Below are 18506 nucleotides of genomic sequence, written 5' to 3' on the forward strand. Positions count from 1 at the left end.
ATGTGCAGGTCAGGTGAATTGGCCATGCTAAATTGCCCGTAGTGCGAGGTGCATTAGTCAGAGGGAAATGGATCTGGGTGGATTACTCTTTGGAAGGTTGGTGTGGACTGGTTGGGCCGAAGGGCCTGTTTCCACACTGGAGGTAATCGAATCCAGATGCCTTTTAAACGCTGTCATTGTACCATTTGTACAAAATAGGCTCTCGGAATGGTTAGGCATTAAAGAAAATATTTCTTCTCGAAGCACCCAGCAGAGGTATATTTTAAGTGTGGCTAACTATTAATTCATATCTGCTTTGATAAGTTTTCTTGAGAATGGGGTTACGTTTCTTCAGCAATGTCATGATATGACTTAATTCCTTCTGCTGTTAGGCTGTTGTTCATGGCATTCCCCAAAGGGTTTTCAATATGAATTCCGCAAGGAAAAGAAATTGAATCAAAAGCAGAAAGCCACTTGTGTCTAACAGCATAGGAGCTGTCTCACAGAATTATTCATATATATGTGGAGATGCTACTATTTGATTTACCAGTTCTGGCAGAGGCTTTGTTTTACAAATAAAGTCATCAAGAGGTTATAGCCACATACTGTAACCTGATTTATAACCCAATTAGTTGTCTTTTGAATCATACATGTACAAGGAAGTATAGAAACAATTGGATGTCTATGAATTGAAAACAGAGAAAATAAAGATTTTCATGTGGTCTTTAAGGGAGCAGTCTATTTCAATTCCATAAGAAACTGTTGAGCATTGGCTTTACTGCATGCTTACTCTAGGCTTTACTAATTTATCACTAGTAATATTAAAAAGCTCTTAAATTGTAGTGGAAAGTAAACATGTTGCAATCCACTGAACAAAATATTTAGAATAATGTTTCAATTAATAAAATGCATTTTAGAACAGCAAAATAAATTACCGTAAATGTATAGCTTTGGTGGAACAGGAAGACAAAAGTACTGAAATGAAACATGCATGGCAAAATCATGTATGCTTGCATTTGGTGCATTATTAATTGAGATTTGGTCAAAGATAGCATATAATCATGGCCATGCCTCTATGAGCAAGTTTCTGGCTCCACCTGAAAGTTAAGAATCATGTTCTCCATTTTGTGTTGCATTCTCTTCAGTCTTCAGGCTTCTGATCCTTTCATTTAACCACTGATAATCCTAATTCTCCCTCTCAGCCCTTTGCTGACCACAATCTGCCTAGTGAACCCAGGATAGTAGTGAGTTGTGAAGATCAACACTCCCCACCCAACCCTCTACAGTACTCTATGTCCTCTTCTGCCCTCGTATTCTGAGCTACCCCCTTCACTTCATTATCGATTCAGCACCAATGCATAATGCATCCCACTCCAAGACTTGAGTTTCTCATTTTCCACTATATTGCACAGGGTTTCTGCTGATAACCTGTTTGATATTTACTTCCCAAAGGGACCATTGTCCATTGTCCCAAATGACCTGTGAGGGCAGCCCTGACTGAACACATACCCATGCCCCTTCCTGATGTCTCCACAGCTTCTAGACCTACTTATCTGTGAACCTCGACTGGTTGGCCTTGATCTTAGAATTGATCATGACCAAATCTCTGGACTGCAAAGACATGGCTCCCTGGTCGCAGCCAATACCCAACATCATGGCTGAACCCTTGGACTGAGACTGGGCAATGACTTTGACTGATCGTTGTGACAACACCTGACTAATCCTAGTTCCCCTTCACTGAGGACTGGTTCCCTTTAACACTCGGATGTGGCCAAAGTGGCTGCCATATGCTGTATGTAAGGTTCAAATGACAGCATGGTACCATATGTCAATGTCACTTGACTGTTCCGTTCCAATGGCCATAACAAACTGCCTGTGCTAAAAACCAAGTCAAAGTAGAGATGCTGTGACCCTATACAGTCTCAAAGAAATGGCAATACACTAAAACTGTAACAAAAGCCTGCACAAAGTGAAATCTATAGAGATGAGACAATCTCCTTGTACTTGAGCCTACCAGGGAGATGGCAATTCTGGATCTGGTGTTGTGCATCAAACCGGATTTGATCGGGGACCTCGAAGTAAAGAAGCCATTTGGAGATAGTGGCCATAATATAATAAGTTTTCATCTGCAATTTGAGAGGGAGAAGGGAGAATTGGAAGTGTCAGTATTGCAGTTGAACAAAGGGAACTATGGAGCTATGAGAGAGGAGCTGGCCAAAGTTCAATGGTTCAATACCCTTTGCAGGGATGGCAGTGGAACAACAATGGCAGATCTTTCTGGATATAATGCAGAAGGTGCAGGATCAGGTCACTCCAAAGAGGAAAAAGATCCTAAGGGGAGGCAGGGGCAGCCATGGCTGACAAGGGAAGTTAAGTACTGCATAAAGATAAAAGAGAAGTAGTATAACATAGCAAAGATGAGCAGGAAACCGGAGGACTGGGAAACTTTTAAGAGCAACAGAGGATAACTAAAAAGGCAATATGCAGAGAAAAAATGAGGTACGAAGGTAAACTGACCAAAAATATAAAGGAGAATAGTAAAAGCTTTTTTTAGGTATGTGAAAAGAAAAAAAAAGTTAAGACTAAAACTGGGCCCTTGAAGACAGAAATGGGTGAATTTATTATGGGAATAAGGAAATGGCAGAAGAGTTGATTAGGTACTTTGGATCTGTCTTCACTGGGGAAGACACAAGTGATTGCTCAGACGTAATAGTGGCTGAAGGACTTCGGGTAATGGATGAACTGAAGGGAATTAATATTAAGCAGGAAATAGTGTTGGACAGACTGTTAGGTCTGAAGGCTGGTAAGTCCCTGGGACCTGATGGTCTGCATCCCAGGGTACTGAAGGAGGTAGCTCTCAAAATTGTGGACGCATTGGTGATCATTTTCCAATGTTTTATAGATTCAGGATCAGTTCCTGCGGATTGGAGGGTGGCTAATGTTGTCCCACTTTTCAAGAAAGGAAGGGGAGAGAAAACAGGGAATTACAGACTGGTTAGCCTGGCGTCAGTGGTGGGAAAGATGCTGGAGTCAATTATAAAAGATGAAATTATGAATCATTTGGATAGCAGTAACAGGATAGGTCAGATTCAGCATGGATTTACGAAGAGGAAATCATGCTTGACTAATCTTCTAGAATTTTTTGAGGGTGTAACTATGAAGATGGACAAGGGAGAGCCAGTGGATATAGTGTACCTGGACTTTCATAAGGCCTTTGATAAGGTCCCACATAGGAGATTAGTGAGCAAAATTAGGGCACATGGTATTGGGGACAAAATACTGACTTGGATTGAAAATTGGCTGACTGACAGGAAGCAAATAGTAGTGATAAATGGATCCCTTTCGGAATGGCGGGTGGTGACCAGTGGGATACCACAGAGTTCAGTGCTGGGACTGCAGCTGTACACAATGTACGTTAATGATATAGATGAAGGCATTAAAAGTAATATTAGCAAATTTGCTGATGACACAAAGCTGAGTGGCAGGATGAAATGTGAGGAGGATGTTATGAAAATATAGGGAGACTTGGACAGGTTAGGTGAGTTGATGGATGCATGGCAGAAGCAGTTTAATGTGGATAAATGTGTGGTTATCCACTTTGGTCGCAAGAACAGGAAAGCAGATTACTATCTAAATGGAGTCAAGTCAGGTAAAGGGATAGTACAACGTGATCTAGGTGTTCTTGTACATCAGTCAATGAAAGCAAGCATGCAGGTGTGGCAGGCAGTGAAGAAAGCTACCAGCATGCTGGCCTTCATAACAAAAGGAATTGAGTATTGGGGCAAAGAGGTCCTTCAGCAGCTGTACAGGGCCCTGGTGAGACCGCACCTACAGTCATAGAGTCATGGAAATGTACAGCATGGAAACAGACCCTTCGGTCCAACCTGTCCATGCCGACCAGATATCCCAAACCAATCTAGTCCCACCTGCCAGTACCCAGCCCATATCCCTCCAAACCCTTCCTATTCATATCCCCATCCAAATGCCTCTCAAATGTTGCAATTGTACCAGCCCCCACCACTTCCTCTGGCAGCTCATTCCATACACGTACCACCCTCTGTGTGAAAAGGTTGCCCCTTAAGTCTCTTTTATATCTTTCTCCTCTCACCCTAAACCTATGCACTCTAGTTCTGGACTCCCCAATCTCAGGAAAAAGACTTTCCCTATTTATCCTGTCCATGTCCCTCATAATTTTGTAAACCTCTATAAGGTCACCCCTCAGCCTCCGCTGCTCCAGGGAAAACAGCCCCAGCCTGTTCAGCCTCTCCCTGTAGCTCAGATCCTCAACCCTGGCAACATCCTTGTAAATCGTTTCTGAACCCTTTCATGTTTCACAACATCTTTCCAATAGGAAGGAGACCAGAATTGCATGCAATATTCCAACAGTGGCCTAGCTAATGTCCTGTACAGCCGCAACATGACCTCCCAACTCCTGTACTCAATACTCTGAACAATAAAGGAAAGCATACCAAATGCCTTCTTCACTATCCTATCTACCTGTGACTCCACTTTCAAGGAGCTATGAACCTGCACTCCAAGGTCTCTTTGTTCAGCAACACTCCCGAGGACCTTATCATTAAGTGTATAAGTCCTGCTAAGATTTGCTTTCCCAAAATGCAGCACCTCGCATTTATCTGAATTAAACTCCATCTGCCACTTCTCAGCCCATTGGCCCATCTGGTCCAGATCCTGTTGTAATCTGAGGTAACCCTAGATATGCAGGGGCAGACATTCAATATATTTCATATCTATTTCCATTATTTCAGACATATGTTTCAGAAAATACAGAATAGACACATTCCAACAAGCAAGAAAAATTCTAATTCCAAACTTCCAAGGCAAGGACACACCCTTTATCAAAATGAAAAAAGAGCTAAATAGCAATCTTGTGAAAGAACATTTAAGAATGAGTGACTAAACACAGAAGATAGGAACAGGAGTGGGTCATTTGACCCCTCGAGTCCATTGTCATTCATTATGATGATGACTGATCATCATGCTAAATACACCTATCCTGCCCTCGCCATATCCCTTGATTCGTTTCGTCACAAGAGATATAGCTACCTCCTTCTTGAAAACACATGCAGGTTATTCTGCCATGCGCTTCGTCCATGCAAATTGGCTATAACGCAACTGACAAAATATAGATGTTGCTTGGATAATGCAAACCTTCTACTGAATGGGTATAGCAATTTTCTACTAGTGACCCTCTACAGCGCGATTTTCTATCGCAGTTTTCCATAGCATGCTAGTCTATAGTATGATGTTGCAGAGGAACACAACTGTCACATTATGCAGAACAACCTGTAGTGTTTTGGCCTCTACCACTTTCTGTGTTAGTGAATTCCACAGGCTCACCATGCTATGGGTGAAGGAATTTCTACTTATCTTAAATGATTTAACATGTTGCCTTAAACTGTGACTCCTGGTTCTCATAGCTTTCTATGAGATCCTCCCTCACTCTTCTAAATTCCAGTGATTACAATTCTGACTCAATCGCTCCTCATCCACCAGCCCTGCCAGCTCAGGAATTAATTTGGTAAGCTTTTGCAACACTCCCGCTATAGCACGAGCATCCTTCCTCAGAAAAAGAGACCAAAACTGGACACAATATTCCAGGTATAGCCTCACCAATGCTCTGTATAATTGCAGCAAGACATCCTTGTTCCAATACTCAAATCCTTTTGCTATGGATGCCAACATACCTCTGCCTTGTTTATTGCCTGCTGTACCTGCATGCTTACTTTCAGCGGCTGTGCATGTGGACACACAGGTCACGTTGAACTTCCCCTCTTTCAATTTACAGCTTCCAGCTAATAATCTGCTTTCCTATGTGTACTAATTTGTGCTAATGTCATTTATCTACATACATTTGCCATGCATCTGCCCACTCCCTCAACCTGTCTAAATCAACTACAGTATCTCTGCATCCTCCCCACAGCTCAGCTATCCACCCAGCTCTGTCATCTGCAAATTTGAGATATAATTAGATCATGATCAAATTTTACATTACGTTTGGAAGTGAGACAGTTCATTTTAAAGCAAAGGTGGTCAATTTGAAAAGGGAAATTATGAATATGTGAGGCTAAGGTGGATTGGAAAAATCAATTCAAAGTTATGACTGTACATAGGCAATGGATAGTCTTTAAAGAACTATTACATGATTTAAAGCAGCTATACATTCCTTAAAGATGCAAACTTAACAAAGGTCAACGAGGTAAAAACAATGACTGCAGATGCTGGAAACCAGATTCTGGATTAGTGGTGCTGGAAGAGCACAGCAGTTCAGGCAGCATCCAAGGAACTTCGAAATCGACGTTTCGGGCAAAAGCCTGATGAAGGGCTTTTGCCTGAAACGTCGATTTCGAAGTTCCTTGGATGCTGCCTGAACTGCTGTGCTCTTCCAGCATCACTAATCCAGAATTAACAAAGGTCAGTCAACCATGGCTAACAAAGGAAGTTCAGGATTGTAGAAGATTAAAAGAAAAGGGCCATAAAATTGCCAGCAATTGCAATAATTGAGGATTGGGAGGGAAAATAGAATATGAATGCAATCTAGCAAGGAACGTAAAAGTGAACTGGAAAGCTTCTATAGATATGTAAAAAGAAAATATTTGGCTAAAATAAATCTGAGTCCATTATAGGCAGAATCAGGAGAATTTATAACGGGGTTTAGAGAAATGCAGTAAAGTTAAATTATTACTTTGAGTCTGTTTTCGCTGAGGAGGATACCAGAAATCTCCCAGAACTAGAGAGAATGAGGAGTCGAAAGAAATTAGCATTTGTAAGAAGATTGCACTAGAGCAACTAATGGGGCCATAAGTTGATAAATCTCCAGGAACTGATGATCGACATTCGAGACTACTGAAGAAAGTGGCTATTTAGAAGGTCAATGCATTGGGGATTATCTTTCATAATTCTATAGATTCTTCAATGATTACTGTAGATTGGAAAATAGCAAAGTCAGGTCACCTGTTTAAGAATGGAACAAGAGAGAAAACAGCGAACAACAGACTTGTTAACCTTATATCAACAGGAGGGAGAATCTATTATAAAGAATGAGATCAATAGACACCTTGTTGATAATGAGCTGATTGGGTTATTCATCATGGCTTTGTGAAAGGGAAATTGTCTAGGTGAAAGTGAGGACTGTAATGCTGGAGAGTCGAGAGTGCTGGCAAAGCACAGCAGGTCAGGCAGCATTCGAGGAGCAGGAAAATCGATGTTTCAGGCATTAACTCTCCATCAGGAAGCCTTCCTGATGAAGACCTTATGCTCAAAACGTCAACTCTCCTGCTCCTTAGATGCTGCTTGACCTGTTGTGCTTTTCCAGCACAACACTCTCGAAAGGGAGATTGTGTTTATCAAACTTACTAGAGCCTCTTGAACGTGCTATTAACAACACTGATAAAGGAGAATCAATGGACGTAGAAAAATTAGACTTTCAGAAGGTTCTAATAAAATTGTCCAGAGAAGACTGGTTAAAAAAATTAAAGAACATATGATATGAGTTAATTCACTGGCTTGGTTTAATGAATGACTAAATGTTATGAGGAAAATGTAAAGCAGATTCAGTAAGATTTAGAGAGGCTTAGTGAACAGCCATGAACATGGCAGATGGAAGTGATGTAGAAAGCTGTAAGGCTATCCAATTTGGCTGGAGAAATGGATGTGCAGAGCATTTCTTAAATGGAGAGAGGTTTGGAAATGTGAAAGGATCTAGGGGTGTCTTTATCTCCAAGTTACTAAATATGCAGGTGCACCAAACCTATTGCAACAGATTTGAGTACAGGAGTGAAGGAGCTTGGTTAGACTGCATCTTGAGTGCAGTTTTGATTTCCTTATCTCAGTAAAGATATTATTAGCATAGAGGTGGTACAACAAAGGTTCACTCGGGATGGTGGAACTGACCTATTAAGAGACAGTGGGTAAAACTGAGCCTAAAATCTCCAAGGTTTTGAAGATTTAAAGGTGATCTAATTGAAACTTACTCTGAAAGGATCGGCAGGGTCGATGCTGGTCAGATGTTTTCCCTGGTTGGGGAATGTAAAGCCATAGGGCATAGCTTAAAAATAAGAGGGTTGCCACTTAGGATTGAGTTAAGGAGAATTTATATTTCCTCAGAGGGGTGTGGACATTTCCAATTCACTCCAACAGTCTTTGAATATGCTTAAGTCGGACACTGATTGATTTCTGAATACCAACAGTGCACAGGATTATGGGATGGGGCAAAATCCCTGATGATGGGCTTACGCTTGAAATGTCGACTCTCCTGCTCCTCGGATACTGCATGACTTGCTGTGCTTTTCCAGCACCACACTTTTACAACCGTGAGTAAATTTGTCTGCACAGCAATGATCAAATTGAATGGCGGAACAGGTTTGATGTGCTGAATAGCCTCCTTCTGTTCCTAAGTTAACTAGAAATGTTGAAGGTAATATCAAACTAAAAGAGAAAACATTTATTTGCGCAAAGACAAATGGTAGGTGAGAAAATTGGACACAATATGAAGCATAGCAAAGGATGACCAAATAAAGAATAAAAATTACAGTATGAGAAAAAGCTAGCCAGACGCATAAAAACATATAGCAAGAGTTAACTAAGTGAACATTGGTCTTATAGAAAGTAAGGTAAACAAGCAGGAGGCTGGAAGAACACAGCAACATAAGGAGGTGGAGAAGTCAATGTTTCGGGTGTAACCCTTCTTCAGGACAATGGAGAAATAACGTAAAACAGGAAAAATGGCAGCTTAATTGAATAGGTATCCTCATTGTAGAGAATACTCGTAATATCCCAGAAGGAGTGATAATTCAGGAAATGGAAGAGGGGGAGGAACTCAGGAAAACAAAATTACCAAAGAAGTGGTACTGTGCAACCTGCTGGAGCTGTGAGCTGACTGATTTTATTCTAGCATCTTAAAAACACACTGGCTAGTGAGATAGTTCTGAAGCAGAGTCATACTGGACTCAAAACAATAACTCTTTTTCTCTCCACAGGTGCTGTCAGGCCTGTTGAGTTTTGCCAGCACTTTCTGTTTTTATCACAAATTTCTGGCATCTGCATTATTTTGTTTTTATTTGAGATATTTGACGTATTGGTTTGAATCTTTCAAAACTCATTTGACTTGGGGACAGTCTCAGCAGAATGGAAATAGACAATGCAACTCCTTTATTCAGAAAGGGTTACAAAAAGCAGGAAACAATAGTCTAGTTAGCATAACATCTATCAAAGAATTGAGCACAGCAGAACAGGCAGCATCCAAGGAGCAGGAGAGTCGATGTTTCTGGCAAAAGCCCAGTCCTCACTTTTGCCTAGTTTATCATAGAATTGCCTAATCCCACCTCTAATTCCTATGTTCCTATAGGGAAAAGACTGGAAGCTTTGTTTAAGATGTGTTAACAGGGCACTTGAATAAGTTCAAAGCTATCAGGCAGACTCAACATGGTTCTGTAGAAGAGAAATCATGATTGACCAATCTATTGGAGTTATTTGAGGAAGCATCATGCGCTGTGGATGAAGGGGAACTGTAGATGCATTGTACTTAGCCTCCAGAAAACATCTGATGCAACACCATATCAAAGAATATTACAGAAAATAAAAGTTCATGGTATAAATAGCAGCATACTGGCATTGCTAAAAGAATGGCTGGATAAGAGGAATCAGAGTTTACATGTAAATGGATCTTTTCCAGATTGGCAAGATGCAATGATTGTTGCCCCACATGGATCAGCACTAGAACTCTGTACAATTTATACAAATGCCTTAGATAAAGGAATTGAAGGATAAAGGAATGATGACACGAAGGTAGGTCGAAAAGTAAGTTGTCACGAGGATACAAGGAGGGTACAAAAAGATACTGATAGATAAAGTGAGTTGGCAAAGATGTGCTAAATGGAGTATAATGTAAGAATATTTGAATTTGTCCAACTTTGAAGGAAGAATAAAGAAGCACATTATTTAAATGGTGAGAGATGTAGCACTCTCAACTGCAGAGGGACCCAGGTGTTAGCTTGCATGGATTGCACAAATTTAGAATGCAGGCAAATCATGTTATCATTTATCACAAGAGGAATTGAAGACAGAAGTAGGGAGGTTACGTTTCAACAATGCAGGGCACTGATGAGACTATGGTAAAAACAATGACTGCAGATGCTGGAAACCAGATTCTGGATTAGACTATGTCTGGAATACTGTGAACAGTATTGGTCATCCTATTCAAGGATGAATGTAAATGTGTTTGAGGCAATTCAGGGAAAGTTTACTGGATGAATACCTGGAATGGGCAGGTAGTCATATGAGGAAAGGTTTAATGGTTAAAATTACTTTCACACCTTGTTAAAAAGAGTGAGCTCACAGCCAAAAACTAAAGTTCCTTCACTTTAGTACCCAATTTCTCAAATAATAATATATTATGAACCATCATAATAAAGAGATTGCACTTTACAAACAGGGATTAATTTGACCACAATTGCAATTGTTTAATTGGTCAAAAATTTATACCATGTTACCTAAGATAAAATTGAGGTGAAAATGTGTTGCTGGAAAAGCGCAGGTCAGGCAGCATCCAGGGAACAGGAGAATCGACGTTTCGGGCATAAGCCCTTCTTCGGGAATGAAGAAGGCTTATGCCCGAAACGTCGATTCTCCTGTTCCCTGGATGCTGCCTGACCTGCTGCGCTTTTCCAGCAACACATTTTCAGCTCTGATCTCCAGCATCTGCAGACCTCACTTTCTCCTCTAAGGTAAAATTGAGGCTTTGTGCTAAGCATGTCTATATTGACTCCATTGCATCTCATAAATTCAGCAGGGAGCTGACATGCTCAGCTTCAGTCACCTGTATAGAGGGAAAAAGAACTACAATTCTCCAGTCTGTATAGATTTATTGGCTGTCGCATTGATGCACGATTTGTTAAAATGAATTTGAGATTCATGAAGTGGTCACTGGCCGATAAGTTATTCCCTCTACTTCTGATGAATTATTCATGAATAGATAAATCCTCCTTATTTGAAAACGCAATGAAGCAAATAAATTTGTAGTGCTCTGACAAAAATGCTTTAACAAAAAGAAAACAACTCATGAAGTCAAGTGTTATGCTAATTCGTCTAAATCACAGGCTTACCAGGAATTTAAATTTTTCAACTCAGTCTATTTCTCTGGCTTTCTCATTAAACACTGGCTCTGCGCTGCATCCCAGAATACTCTAAGGGAATCTTCCCTCAAAAAATTCCATTCTTCTTAACATAGCCAGCCAAGGTCTGCCCACTCAGCTGCCTGAAAAAATCAGTCTCTGGCACTGAGATATGGTCCATGATCCATAGTGTTGTTAGGAGATTTTAAATTGATGATTGATTACTGATAGCCTAAGTATTCAACTTGACTGGGAAGAGCAAATGTTGACCAAGATTTTCCACTGGCCAATGTTCTTCTACTCGTCCTCCAACTCCACCAAGGACATGCAGATCCTGGGCCACCTCCATCGCCAAACCTTAACCACCCGATGCCTGGCGAAAGAATGTCTCATCTTCTGCCTTGGGACCCTCCAGCCACATGGCATCAATGTGGATTTCACCAGATTCCTCATTTCCCCTGTCCCCACCTTATCCCAGATTCAACCTTACAACTTGGCACCGCCCTCATGACCAGCCCTACCTGTTCATCTTCCTTTCCACCTATCCGCTCCAACCTTGTCTTCCACCTATCACCATTACCCCCATTCATATACCTATTGCACTCTCAGCTACCTTCACCCCAGCCCCACCCTCCTCCCATTTCTCTCGCCACCCCCTCGGCTCACAAGCCTCATTCCTGATGAAGGGCTTTTGCCCGAAACGTCGATTCTCCTGCTCCTCGGATGCTGCCTGACCTGCTGTGTCTTTCCAGCACCACACTCTTTGACTCTGATCTCCAGCATCTGCTGTCCTCACTTTCTCCCAGTTTTCTTCTACTGTCGATGGGCATTGTGAATGGAGACCTAGTGAGATACCTTGCTTCCTTTCACCATAAGGTCAGAAGTGGGAATGTTCATTGGTAATGAACAGCAATATTTGTAACTCCTCAGATGCTGAAGTAGTCCATGTCTAAATGCAACAAGACCTGGATGATAACCAGACTTGGGCTGACAAGTGACAAATTCCTGCCAGGCGATGACCGTTTCAAAAAAATAGGGAATCTAATCATCGCTTGACATTCAACGTTCCCACCTTCATTGAATTCCCCACTACCAACATGATTGGGTCTACCACTGACCATAAACTGAACTGGACTAATCACGTAAGTACTGTAGCTACAAGAGCAGGTCAGAAGCCAAGAATCTTGCAGCGAGTACATCACCTCCTGACTCCCCAAAGCCTATCCACGGCATGTTAGGAGTGTGATGGAATATCGCCCACTTACCTGGATGTGTACAGTTCCAACAATGCTCAAGAAGCTTGATATTGACAAAGCAGCAACTATTACATCCACAAACATTCAGTCCCTCCATCACTAATACTCAATAACAACAGTGTATACCATCAACAAGATGTAGTGCAGAAATTCACCAGAGACCTTAGATAGCACCTTCCCAAACACTCGCAGTAAGAAGGACAAGGGCAGCAGATACAAGGGAATGCAATCACCAGCAAGCTTCCCTCAAAATCACTCACCATCCTGACTTGGAAATAAATCACTGATCCTTCAGTGTCATTGAGTCAAAATCCTTGAATGCCCTCCTTAATGGCATTGTAAGTATCCCTATGCTAGATGGATTGAACAGTTCAAGAAGGCAGCTGGCCACCATCTTCTCAAAGGTAAGTAGGGACTGGTACTAAATTCTGGCCCAGCTGCGAGACCTATATCCAGTGATGGAAAAATTACAAATGAACAGGAAATAGTAGAGAATTCGAATAGACAGTTTTAATTAGTCTCACAGAACAACACATGAATACCATTCCAAAAATACTAATAATCTAGGGGCAAAAGGAGGGGAAGAAACAAATGCAATAACCATTAAGTCCAGCAAAGATTCATGAGGTTGATTTTAGATATGGAGGAAGTTTCTTACTTAGAGAGGTTGAATAGGTTGCACTGACTTCAATTTAGAAGAATGAAACAAAACCTTATCAAACTTTATAAGATTCTTAACATTCTTGACAGAATTGGTGCTGAGAGGTTGTTTTCCCTTGGCAAGAAACTAAGACGAGAGATAATAATCTGATAGCAAGGGGGTTTCCCAGTTAAGCAATTTCTTCTCCAAGAGGGTAGTGAATCTGTGGAATTCTTTATTTCAGCCCAAGGCTGGGTTATTAGGTATATTCAAAGCTGGGATATACAGATTTATAATCAATCAGGAAATCATGGGTTAAAAGGAATAGGCAGAAAAGCAGAGTGGAGGGTAATCAGATCAGTCATTATCTCATCAATGGACCAAATGATCAACTTCTGTTCTTCTGTCTTATGAAACGAGAAAAGACCATGTGAACATTGACATTCAGTGGTTAGTCAAGGTTAATCAGATAATCAGTCCATGGTTAAGGAGTTTTTGCCCTGACTGGGGCAGCACAGTGGCTCAATGGTTAGCAATGCTGCCTCACAGCACCAGGGACTCAGGTTCAATTTCAGCTTGGGTGACTGTCTGTGTGGAGTTTGCACGTTCTCTCTGTGTCTGTGTAAGTTTCCTTCAGGTGGTCAAGTTTTCTCTCACAGTCCAAATATATACTGATGAGGGGGATTGACCATGCTAAATTACCCCATGTTGTGTCGGCTAGGTGAGTTAGCCATGGTAAATGTGGGGTTATGGGGATAGGATGCTCTTTGGAGGGTCAGTGCAGACTCAATGGGCTGAATGGCCTCCACCTGCATTATAGAGATTGTACGATTCTCTTCGGTCTTAATTTCATGCCACTGTATACCCATGACTGTGTCGCCAAATACCAGACTAATGCCATTTACAAGTTCGCTGATGACACCACCATAGTCAGTCAAATCTCAGATTGCAACAAAACAGACTACAGACAGGAGATGGAAGACTTGGAAAAATGGTGCACTGAGAACAATCTAGCTCTCAATGCTGGCAAAACCAAGGAACTCATTATTGACTTTTGGCTGGATGTTACTCATGTCCCCCCTACCATTCAAGATCGCAGACGGTTACAGAGAGTGGTGAACTCAGCCCAGATAATCACAAAGGCCAACTTCCCATCTATAGAATCCGTCTACCAGGCCCGCTGTCATGGAAAAGCTGCCAGCATTCTCAAAGATCCATCCCACCCTGGCAATGCTTTTCTACAACCTCTACCATCAGGGAGAAGGTACAGAAGCCTGATCACATGCTCTCGTCGGTTTCGAAACAGTTTCCACGCGACTAGAATACTGAATGGACGCCCAAACTCTTAACATTTGCCTGTACCTGTGTTTTTGTTTTTTTTGCTGTTTGCCTTTTATTTACTTATCTACGCTACTTAACTCTGATCTGCCTGTATTACTCGCAAGACAAAGCTTTTCACTGTGCCTCGGTACACGTAACAATAAATTCAATTCAATTCATTTCAATTCAGTTCTTGAAAGTGAGCTATGCCCTGTGCTAGCCATTGTGGTGGAATGCCACAAACCTACCTCTTGAGGCATGCTTGCTACTGTCAAAGCATAGTTGGTCAAAAATTATAAAACAGCCAGAGAAATGTTTTAAAGAACCCTGAAAACCTACTTGAAAAAGATTAGCTTTGACATCAGCTACTGTGAAGTGAGTGTATTGGACTGCCTGATAGCAACCCACACTTCAGCAAGGTGTAGCTGGCTTTGCAGCAAGTCGGATAATGAAGTCTGTAGATGAAAAGTTATCATAGTGACATGATAATAACATAAAATGAAGTCTATTTAGCACAATTAATTGTTCATTCAAATTTTATACTGTCCAGAAAATCTGGTGAATTATTTGGGGACTTTTTTAACTTGCAATGACTGCCCCAAATATATTCATGTTCAAGACAGTGAGAAAACCAAACAGTTGTTGGAAATGTGAAATACAGAAAAAGTTACAAATACTCAGCAGGGCAGGCAACAGCTGTGTGTTAAGTAATAGCTAATTTTTCCAGTTAACAGTCTATCAAACATTCACAAATACTGTCTCATTCATTCAAAAATTCAAGCATTTTTTGGTTTTACTACAAGGCAGCCTGAAGGAGTTTCACATATGTATGCAGTATATCTAATACCAATACGCATAAATGTTTCAGAGACTGCAAGTGAATGTTACCACGCATTATAGTAAAGAAAAACAGAAAAGTCAGAAAAACTGAGCAGGTCAGGTAACATCCATGGAGAGACAGCAGCATGAGAGACTTGATGACCTTTCATCGGGACTGAAGAAAGGTAGAAAGTTAACATTCTGCATTATGCATCAAAGAAACAGCAATGTGCCTCCACTATGGTATAACATATGAAATAATACTTTAATAATACCAAGGAAAAATACTATAATTAAACATTGGTCACACAATAATAACACTGCATCAGCAGTTTCATTTTGTCCGCAGATTGGTTCTTGAGCCTTATGGCCAAAGTGTCAAACAAAATGATGAAAACAGCATGCTTAGTGTAGACCATCTTACTGCAATCTTTTGGTGAAATAAATACGCAGTTCTCTATCAGGACACAATGCCACACTGTTGAACTAGCATGAATGCTGACATAAAGTTGAATAATGTACAATTAAGATACTGAAAGTGTCAGAAAGATCATGTTGAATTCTTCTTCGGAGGTGTTTTTGCTGCTGGGGTGTGGTGGGAATGAAGTTAGAATGGGTCTTCTGTTCGCTGTGTTATCCGATCAATTTTTTTGTGGTTTGGACTGATTATTTATTCAATTCAATTTGGCACCAAGAGGAGCCCACTGTTTCCAGAAAGCAACACCAGAACTTAAGGGATAAAAATTTCTGAATTTATTTTTTTCAAATTGCATTAAAGATCTCTGAGAACAAACTATCCAGGAAGAGGAGGTGATTGCTTTGAAAGAGAAGGTAGTGCAATATTGGACCTCTTTTCTTTACAGCAAACCAAAGCTGTGGTCCCACCAACCCTGTCCTGCTGGTGGCAGTATTAGGAGGGAGGGAAGTCATGCAAGAATCTAGGCTGCAATGTCATGTATATTCACTGACTGTCATATAAAGGAAGGAAATCCACTTCTTCAGTGGCAAGGGCAATGAATGTTCAAAGATCCAGCTGACCAATCTTCATCTCCTCTGTGTTACTTTTATGAAGCTGAAGGGCATGTACTGTGCATTTAAGAGAGGGTGAATGTTGTTTTGCACTGAGAGCTTGCAGGCACCTGTCATATGACTAACTAGCATTAGATTAGATTAGATTAGATTAGATTAGATTAGATTTTAGATTAGATTAGATTACATTACAGTGTGGAAACAGGCCCTTCGGCCCAACAAGTCCACACCGCCCCGCCGAAGCGCAACCCACCCATACCCCTACATTTACCCCTTACCTAACACTATGGGCAATTTAGCATGGCCAATTCACCTGACCTGCACATCTTTGGACTGTGGGAGGAAACCGGAGCACCCGGAGGAAACCCACGCAGACACGGGGAGAACGTGCAAACTCCACACAGTCTGTCGCTTGAGTCGGGAATTGAATCCGGGTCTCCGGCGCTGTGAGGCAGCAGTGCTAACCACTGTGCCACCGTGCCGCCCATCTCAGTCTCAGAGTGTACACTGAACACTGAAAATATGTAACACTTAGCTGTGAAATAGATACCTAAGTTTGACAACAATTTGAATTTAACTAATCAGTTTAAATTATGCCCCAGAATACTAAAACCCAATCGAATTTGAATTTATTGTTTTGCCAATATCGAACCAATAAGACAATCCGATGTTGGGCGTATAAAAAAGACAGGCAATTTAAAAATCAGACAGAGCAACTGCCATTTGAAACACTCTTTATAAAACGGACATTTTCATATGAAACATCTTCACAGTAAAAGATGACGACCCAGGGAGATTTTCAGCTGGAAGAAGAAAAGCACCATAGATGATAGCCGCTGTATGGTGTTGAAATTAAGCTGATGTAATTTTAATAAGTGATTTATTGGAACAGTATATCATTATAGATAAGGCGGCAGATAATAAGCAGTTAAGAGAAAGGGGGCTGAGAGCTGTGAATAGTGTTTTGGAATTAGAATCCCTGTAGTGTGGAAACAGGCCCAACAAGTCCACACCGACCCTCCGAAAAGTAATGCACTCAGACCTGTTCCCCTACCCTATATCTACTCCTGACTAATGCACCTAGCCTACACATGCCTGAACACTATGGACAATTTACCTAACCTACACATCTTTGAATTATGGGAGGAAACCAGAGCACTCGGGGGAAACCCATGCAGACAGGGAGAATATACAAACTCCACACTGATAGTCGCCCAAGGCTGGACTTGAACCCAGGTCCCTGGCGCTGTGAGGCAGCAGTGCTAACCACTGAGCCAATGTGCCATCCCATTGTTGTTCTTTCATATTCACTTTTAGAGTTAAAGAATGAATTGATATTATTTCCTGTAAATAATGGAATTTGGGAGTTCTCTATCACTCATATTTGAACAGATTACGAGGTGAGGTGAGCTTTTAAGGGTGCTTGGTTTAATTAAGAGAAGGATTCACCGCCATGTTGTAACATTACTTTGAGCTGGAGAAAAGTCCAGCCCACTAGTAAATTGGAGACATGGATTTTTCAATTCTGAAAAAAGTATTTTATTTTGTTTCTTATGAGTCAAATTGTTCACCAGTTTGAGCTGACCCTTTAGAAACCAAAGTTTCTTCCAGAGTTTTAATATTTATTAACATGAGCAAAAAGCTGTTAGTCTTATGGCTTATGTCCTTGCATTTTGTGTTTTCTTTGAAACTGGTCTGTTGGGTGGCTTCCCAAGCCTAAAAAAAAATCCTCCAGAAGTATACTGATCTCCTAAGCATCAGGAAGAGTCAGGGTATGGGCATATGCAATCCAATGCAAAAACTTTCCAAGAAAAGTTGAAAGCTGACACCATACTTATGTTATAGAAGTCACAGGCATTGCCTCACAGTTCTTCTGATTTTCTGTCTTGCTGTATGACATCACTTCAGCTCAGTCGGAATAACAGGATAGAAACCATCATGCTCTCAAGACTGTAAAAATAAAATGATCACCTCCTTCCTCAACTTGATAAGGACACAAAATTATGTGGGAACGACTGTCGAGGATCTGTTTGTGTCCCGCTTCTGTGTGGTAGAGGTTGAGTCAGCTTCATCCAGTCTTTAATGTATTTTCTCTATCTGGCTTCAATTCATTTAATTAACTCTAAAAGTAAAAATTGGTAAACTGACGGAAATCCAAAATTTAGTTTTTAAACTTTTGTCAAACCCAATTACACAGTCTGAATGATCCACTTTGGATCACTGGGTCAGAAAGCCTACCAAATAATAATACAACTAGAACCTGGATAATCAGACAGTGGCCTGAAAGGTTGAAGGTTCAGATGATAAATTGGGAATGGTGCCCAAAGACAGCCT

At 41.0% G+C, this 18506-nt stretch overlaps 1 protein-coding gene across 4 annotated transcripts in view; it reads right to left on the reverse strand.

Moving 5' to 3' along the window:
• Window positions 1–18506, reverse strand: part of xrcc4 (X-ray repair complementing 4) — a 386273-nt gene that overhangs the window by 188202 nt on the left and 179565 nt on the right. The gene's annotated exons all lie outside the window — the stretch shown is intronic.

The sequence above is a fragment of the Chiloscyllium plagiosum genome, unplaced genomic scaffold, assembly GCF_037043375.1.
Source record: "Chiloscyllium plagiosum isolate Xiang-an unplaced genomic scaffold, Cpla_swu_hap1 HiC_scaffold_2, whole genome shotgun sequence".
NCBI classification, from domain to species: domain Eukaryota; kingdom Metazoa; phylum Chordata; class Chondrichthyes; order Orectolobiformes; family Hemiscylliidae; genus Chiloscyllium; species Chiloscyllium plagiosum.